The sequence below is a fragment of the Malaya genurostris genome, chromosome 2 (genome assembly GCF_030247185.1).
Source record: "Malaya genurostris strain Urasoe2022 chromosome 2, Malgen_1.1, whole genome shotgun sequence".
NCBI lineage: Eukaryota > Metazoa > Arthropoda > Insecta > Diptera > Culicidae > Malaya > Malaya genurostris.
Genome location: NC_080571.1, coordinates 114,979,161 through 114,987,042, shown reverse-complemented (window position 1 = coordinate 114,987,042; position 7,882 = coordinate 114,979,161). Strand labels below are relative to the sequence as shown.

Sequence of the window (7,882 nt, the reverse complement as noted above, 5' to 3'; positions counted from 1 at the left end):
AAACACTGGTCAAGCTGAATTGCTGGAAACCATCCATAAATGACACACCAACATCAAAGTACACCAACAAAGCATCCGAGTTTAGTATAGTCTCTTCCTCGTTACAATCTGGAGAACGTCGAGAACCCGGAAATGCAAAGTGTGTTTAAAAGATGCAAGCTATTAATGAATGATTTGTAATATCAAAATATGTTCAAAATCAATACAGTATAGGTCCCACCCTCCTGACACTCCTTTACTAACTCTAGGGGAGCAGGTCGCCCCATAATACGGCTTCCACTCTTTTCCACCTAACAACAAGACAATCGGCCACGTTAAGCTAACGCAAATGAGCCCAATAAAAATTTTATTATAAAAAAAAAAAAAAAAAAAAGAGGCAATAGTGACAAAAAGCGGTGCACTCACCATTTATGTTGTCGTCAGGTTGCCAAAGCTCGCTGCCCTCCTGGCCGTCTTGAATTCCTCCGGGGCGACGCGCGAAACCAGACCGGCGGGGAATTGCACGTTGAACCGGTTGCTCAAACCGAAAACTGTCATATTGCCTGCTCCCCGTATGCCAATTGGATTTGGCACCAACTGCACATGAGCCTCTTCCCCTTCCTCCGAAAGAGACTCCACCCGATGGCGAGCACACACACACGCACTCAAACAGTCTAAATGATACTTGACACTATCATTACACTAACAACTTTCAATTTCATTAAAGCTCGCTAAACATTCTTTGGCACTAGTAACGCAACTGCCCTGAGCACTCTGTTGAACCCAACCGAACACATTGCCATCAACTTGTTTGTGGCTTAGCTGACCCGATCTGTGTGAAGCATTTTGCCACAAAGTTGGTCCAGGGTTGGCGTTATTGTTTCTACACTTGACACTGTAATTAGGTGAAAGTACGTTGTCCCGTTCCTGAGAGTCCGATGAATCGTAGTTGCTGATCGGTGTTTCGTGCCTCCTAAATGCTTGCTATTGCGTTCCAAAATGCGACGAATCTCGGCGAACGTGTTGGCATCCCGGAGGCGCCAGTATTTTACGGGGATCAGTTCACCATTTAAACTCCAGCATTTGTTATTTTCGTGGGACTTACCACACAATCGCAGCTGGTTTCGGCGCAAGCATGGTTCCGGATATCTGTGCTGTGAACAGATCTCGGTCGTGGTCGGTTCCAGCGGATATGGAAGTGGGAAAGATGATCTCCGTCCGTTCGGAACTCGCTGTCAGTCGAGTAAGTCAATCCGCAACGCTGCCGGTCGAGTCTCTCCTCGAAGGATTGTTTTAGTTTTACCTTCGCAGTCTTGGTTGATATCCTTTCTCGTGGTCGTCCGGTGTGTGTCTTCCAAAAGAACTGACTTGTCATTTTTTCCCTCCGTCCGGCCAGTGTACTCAAGATAATCATCTGTACCGTTTCGCTCTTCAAGCGAGTAATTTACTATTGTCTCTGTTTTAATGCAGAGTGTTTCGTACACGCTTAACACAAACCCCTCATGAACCTTAAGTTACTAACTTAACTGTAACACTGTTGTTGGTGACTGTTACAGGTGTACTGAGGTTGCTTTGGGTTGGTGTGAAGAAAGCACCGTTGTCCTTTGATGTAGTTGTCTCCTTGTCCAGTTTATCACATGGCTTACCGTAGTGAACAGCTTTTTGGCAATATTGGCATGTGGCCATCTGATTATCATAGGTAACAAGTGATTTGCACGGAATTCTTGTATCTTGACCGAAAATCACATAAGAAGGTATAGGCTTCTTCAAGTGTATGCGTAATAAACGTACGCCATTTAGAATACCGGGGAAAAAATTCTTCCACTTTTCTTTTTCGATAGAGAGAATCTCTCCGTATTGGGACATAGTTTTGCGAATATAAGAATCGGTGACGCTTGAGTGAAGAACTTCTATAGCACTATCATCCATATATGCTGGAATGTTGTAATTAATGTTCTCGTGCTCCACATAGTGCACATTGTTATTGTCTTTTGTGAATTGAATTGCATCCAACTCTTTATAAAACTGGATGTATACAACATTATTCGTCTTATTGCATTGAAGTAAATGCACACGTTTAATGTCAAGCTGCATTTGCTCCTTAAGCAAACCTTCAAGTTCTCGTATCGAAGGTCGAATTTTGCACTGCCTGAAGTCAACAACAATTGTATTCTTTCGTGTTGGCGGTAGCTTTTGTTCGTTTGGTTCACTCTAGAGGCGTGCAAAACAGCTCATTTTGGTGAACAGCTCCGAACCGATCAGCTCACCAAAGTGAATCGATTCGATGTATCAGCTCATCAGCTCTTTTAGTTTGAACTTAAGGTTCATTTTGTGCGCCGTTTTTCTTATGCACCGGTTTTCTTTCATATGCATGATCGAAATCGAATCATTGATTTGCAATGATGCAATGAATGCAATGCGAATTAGTTTATCTTTAATTGATGTCGACTAAATTGAATCTCTTAAAGAGCCGAAGATCCGATCAGCTCGTAGCGTGTTCCCTTCGTCATAATGCAGTGAACTGGGTAGCAAATGAGTGAGCTGATGAGCTGCGGTTCTTTTGAAAAGAGCTGTGAGCTGTCAGCTCACTTCAATGATTCGATTCACTGGAACAGCTCAGGAGCGAATTGCCCATCTCTAGTTCACTCATTTCGAAGTCGTTCTATTGTTCACTATACAATATTGTACTTGGTTTCTTCTGTCCCCAACGTAAGCGGTTTTGTTTTATCGACTGACTTGGATGAGATGTAAAACCGAACTGAATGTTGTTCCTTTTATATGAAACGGAAGTAGGTAGATTCCTACAACAGGTATAAATGCCTCGAAAAAAATTATCTAATTTGTTTAGGGTAGGGAGAGGTGGTAATATTAAAAAATTAATCCTTGCTTTATTTTACTAATACATTCTTACACTGATTCAACGTTATATATAGAAATTATCTAGAAATTTAAAAAAAATTATTCATAGTTTTTCGTCAGCCTGTTGAAAAGCCTGATTCTGTGTCAATTTTTTTCAGTAATGAAACAAGCCAATTGTAGCAAATGATTTTGATTTTTTTTACCTCCAATTGTTCATTGATGATAAATTTATCATTATTTTTAATACAGTATCCCGAACCTGACCACAAGTCTCGATAGAAAGATGAATGAGCCGTTGCTATGATGTATTTGGCTTGTTTTCATATTGCTCTGAACACTTATAGATGCAACACCTATCTTGTGCAAATAGAGTGATTTTATCGCCGGAAACTAAGTTTTGCCGAATGCATTTTTGCATGTTTGTGTCCTGTTCATTTGGCTACCGTGAATATTTTCGCCAACGCCCGGTCATCAAGTATTTTCAAATAACAAAAGTTTACACCTCGTTCTGTCAGAAATGTTTGTTATCTATAGACAAATTCACACATTTTTAATACATGGAAACAGCTATTACTAAAGTTGATTTCATCTTACGAATCATAATTGAATAGATTACCGGGGAAAGTTGAAACTCCTCCAAAATTGTCTGTTTCCGATCTGTATCTTCATCATCTTCTGAAAACGATATATAAGGACTTGCAATATTAAACTGTAGAATAAAAAAGTTCTTTACCGTTCAAATATTGAGGGTCAGCAAGATAATCGTCAATGATGGAGCTTTATGTGACACTAAAAAAAGCAGACGCGGTAATTGACAATTTGTATTGTCGCGTTAAAAAAATGCATAGTTAGTTTAAAAAACCATACGACGATGTTCTTTCTACATAAATTATGTTGATATGAACAATATGTATAGTGCTTTCAAACTTGACAATCTCTGTCCAACTATATGTTTATTCATGGTAACATTATTGTATTCTGAAGAAGAACTTACTCACACGGTAGTCATAACTATATCACTTCTCAACTTTATGGTGACCGAAAGCTTAATTTCACGTTACTTGTAATTGTCATTGGGACTTTTTCGTTCTTATTTTAATGATTGTTAGAAGGGGCTGGGGTCCACTAGGAGATTGATAGTACCTATTAGCTCTCTCCGGACTGTACCAGCCTAGATGCCGTGTGGAATCCGGCGGAAAAAAATGAACCAAGAATAGATCCACTGGGTTCCTGCTTCCATGTCGTAAAAGGCGACAATTGCAGGAGTTTCTTTTTCCTTTCAGTTATCAGCTTTTTTCAATGTTTTACTTCTGATTACTCTATTTTACTAAATCATCTCTTTATTCAACCTATCAATTTCCGTCTAGCTTCGTAGAAAAGTTTTATTAGGAATGATTTCTTCTTCCATGTTATTGATTGCCTTTCAGGATTATAAAATGAATGATAAAAATCAACAATTGCGCAAATCAGTTTATATTACAAAGTTAATAACAGAGATGACATGTATCGGTATATTGAATACATAGTAAAAAACACTTGATATTAATATTTCAAACAGTAAATTAATATTTTTCTCGGTAGCCGGCTGCCCAGATCAACTTATATAACCAATTAATAATTTTAATAAATAATTAAAATAATGAAGCGGAAATAATAAAGAATCAAGACGCGTGTGAAATCTGTTGACCTTTGTTTGGTGATTAAAAATGATTTTAAAATAACTGTTTAGAATATTTCAATGCAATGAATCAACTTTTTTGTCTAAATCCTATTCGCTCGTTTATTTTGTATCACGTAGTTTCATTTATAAAAACGTGCTTAATCCACCTAGCAGTGAGATAATACCTTTTCTTATCAATCCGAATGTGTTTTTTTTGCATGACTAAAAAAACGCGAAAGGTAGATGCATAAACGAGTGACTGCGTACTCGACAGCCGGCTGTCCGGAGTTTTGTCAATTTCGGAGATTGACTGTTTCGTGCATTATATTGCCAGCACAAAGTAACACATAAAACGATAATACTTTAAAACATTCTTGGTAGCCGGCTACCTAGAGCAATAAACACATGATAACATTATTAAAACATTTACTAACAAAGTATCCTCTCCTGTGATGCATGTGGGAATGCAGAGGATTCCTCGGTTCTTAGTAGCAACATGCATCGAACTAACAATCCTTTCCCTCCCAAGTAGATTTGCATTCGGACGTGGCCGGCGTCGGTATTGATCAGCATGCATGGTTCAATACAGTTTGCACAGTGTGAAACAATGTGTTATTCCCAAACATGTTACTTCAAAAAATCATTTTGCAATCTCAATTGGTCCAGATCAATAACGGAGTAGCAACACACGGGCGGTCTCTAATGCTAATGCTAATGCTTATTTTAATGATTGTTAGAATTACCACGCCAGAAAAGTCATAAAGACAAATAGTATAGTAAAATAGTAGATTTTTTGTTCTAGTGCTTATTACAATATGGTGAATAATCTGATATCATGCACAGCAAAAAAAATCTTGTAATTTCACATCGGAAAGTATGCACATAAACTAGGTTTGAAATGTTGCGTACAATTACATTCATTTCACGTTACACGATAACGATGTACTCTTGTATATGTTTTAATCCAAGATCGACGTATTAGAGACTTGCGTACTAAAAAAACACAAAGCTGAGCAACGTAACAAATGACAACGGAATGCGGAACAACGTAATGAAAAATACGTAATTCAGAACTATTTAATCCGGAAGAATGCATAGCATGTTGATACGAAATGAAAATACATTATTCATCATTATTCGAGTATTTATTTTTAATTTATTAATTCAATGATCTATAATCAGTCGTTCTCCTTCTGGTTGTAAGCATAATTTTAATTTTTTTCATTCTCTATACAAGTATATATATATATATATATATATATATATATATATATATATATATATATATATATATATATATATATATATATATATATATATATATATATATATATATATATATATTATTTATATACATACATATACTTTATTAGATTACTCATTATTTAATTCTTTTGTTAAAGAAAAGCTTTGACATTCTAGTTACTTACTGAAACGATTTCGTCTTCTGATATAAATTAGTAGAATTAAACATTTTTGACGTTGCGTTGAAGAAAAGTCGACCGACGAAGACTTTTTTAATAATGTTAACAAAAACGTCCCACGTCCCATTATAAATGGCAAGTTTTGGTTTGAATACAAGTAAAAAAAAAATCTATTGAATTTTAGCTAGTTTGGTTAAAAGTGTTCGAACTGGTTGTTGTTGTTTACCTACTATTGTTGCAACTGATCTGGTGCCTTTATCAGGCTTAAGTTTCAGTGAAAATAACTGAAAAAACTCTAGAGTTTTTGAAACTACAGCAGGATATTTGTAGTACATATCGCGACCTGTAACAGAATTTCGAGAGTTAGAATATTCGACTTTTGACGTACTATATTTCATATCAACTAATGCGAGAATAGGAGACGTAGTAGTTGTATCCAAGATGGTAGCATCATTCTGTGTATAGTAAAAAAAATTTCATTGAAATTAAAACTGACACAAATTATGCATCTATAACAAGAAGACTACTGAATATGCCCTAAGGGCTTATACACACTATATCAATTTAAATAGTATCATTATTTTTAATATTCTATTACTTACACCAAAACTGACCAAGACTGTAGAAAAATCTTCCTTCAATATTTTTGAAACGCCAACAAAAATTTACAAGTCTGTCGCAGTCGTTAATGTGCAGTTTTTTATAGATGTACGTTCTCGAAACTTGAATGAGTCTTTTCCGCTTAGAAAAATAATTGTCAATAAAGCGTGTGTGATTTATCCCAGTTGCACGTTCAAAGTGATGTTTAAGTACAGCGATTTGTTTTAATATGATTTTTATAAATCTCCACCTGCCTAAAGTATGAACCGCATATTGAGCAAACTACACTGAAATGAAAATCTTATTTATATTCATTAGATTTGTCATATGAATCATATGCAGAATATAATTCATAGAAATTATATGGAAACTTATAATCTTTATTTAATGTGTACGTCAAATCTAAATGGACGTTCTCATAATGAAAGTTAAAAAAAATATCCCATATAATTTATATGGAAATCCGATGAAAGTCGTGAATAGTTGTGTCCTCGATAGTCATCAACTGCTCCAGACCATTTTTTTCAGGAAGTTTCGCATCTCAATGTAATTTTAAATCGCTGACAAGACAGCTCATCCAACTTTGTTCAAGGATATGCGTTAACGGACCATGAAATATATATCCGGTACATTTCATTACTCTATCTGTCTAGTAAGATTCATTGTTTTATTTTCAGTCTCGGGATCTCACTTCTCTTTCGCAAATATCATGAGGTGCTCCCTTACCGAATGGAATACTAGTATAGCTTGAATCCTCAAAGAAAAGTAGTAGGTGGCAATTATCTGCTATTCGTATGACCTATATTGAAAGTTATATATATATATATATATATATATATATATATATATATATATATATATATATATATATATATATATATATATATATATATATATATATATATATATATATAAATAAATTCGAAGTGAATATAATATGCGCTTCATAAATTGTTCCAATGTATGTTGTGCGGATATCTAGTAATGGTTATAAGACGCGCCAATAAATTTGACTCAGACTGGAAATTTCATTCGTTATATGGCAATCCTGTAAAAATAACGTTCAGAAGAGTTTTATGTTTCATAAGATTATCTCATATATTTGACATGATGTTGAACACATCTTGTAACTATGATTGGAAATGCTAATAGTGCAAAATCATTAGAGTATCATATAATGTGAAAAAGAAAATTTAGCTCAGTGTATATCCATTTCAATTATCTGAAATTTAAATGTGATATTGATAAGAATCATTTTTAAGTGTTGACGACAAATTAATAACATAACACACATATATACATACATAGAATAGCTATTACAAATCAATCAATCGTAAAGCTAATGTGATTTGGAGTAATT

General features: G+C 35.1%; 1 protein-coding gene across 5 annotated transcripts in view; it reads right to left on the bottom strand.

Moving 5' to 3' along the window:
• Positions 1 to 5,881: 5,881 nt before the first annotated feature.
• LOC131432502 (tetratricopeptide repeat protein 37) overlaps positions 5,882 to 7,882 on the bottom strand; it is an 87,905-nt gene continuing 85,904 nt past the window's right edge. Inside the window, exons 7-10 of one of the 5 annotated variants that reach the window (XR_009229883.1) lie at positions 6,525 to 6,809; positions 6,327 to 6,377; positions 6,149 to 6,265; positions 5,882 to 6,010 (exon numbers count right to left, since the gene is read on the bottom strand). The gene's annotated coding sequence lies outside the window, so the exon portion shown is untranslated. Of the gene's footprint in view, positions 6,378 to 6,524; positions 6,810 to 7,882 lie in introns of all 5 variants that reach the window. The other 4 variants (XR_009229881.1, XR_009229882.1, XR_009229880.1 and 1 more) reach the window with 4 other exon arrangements.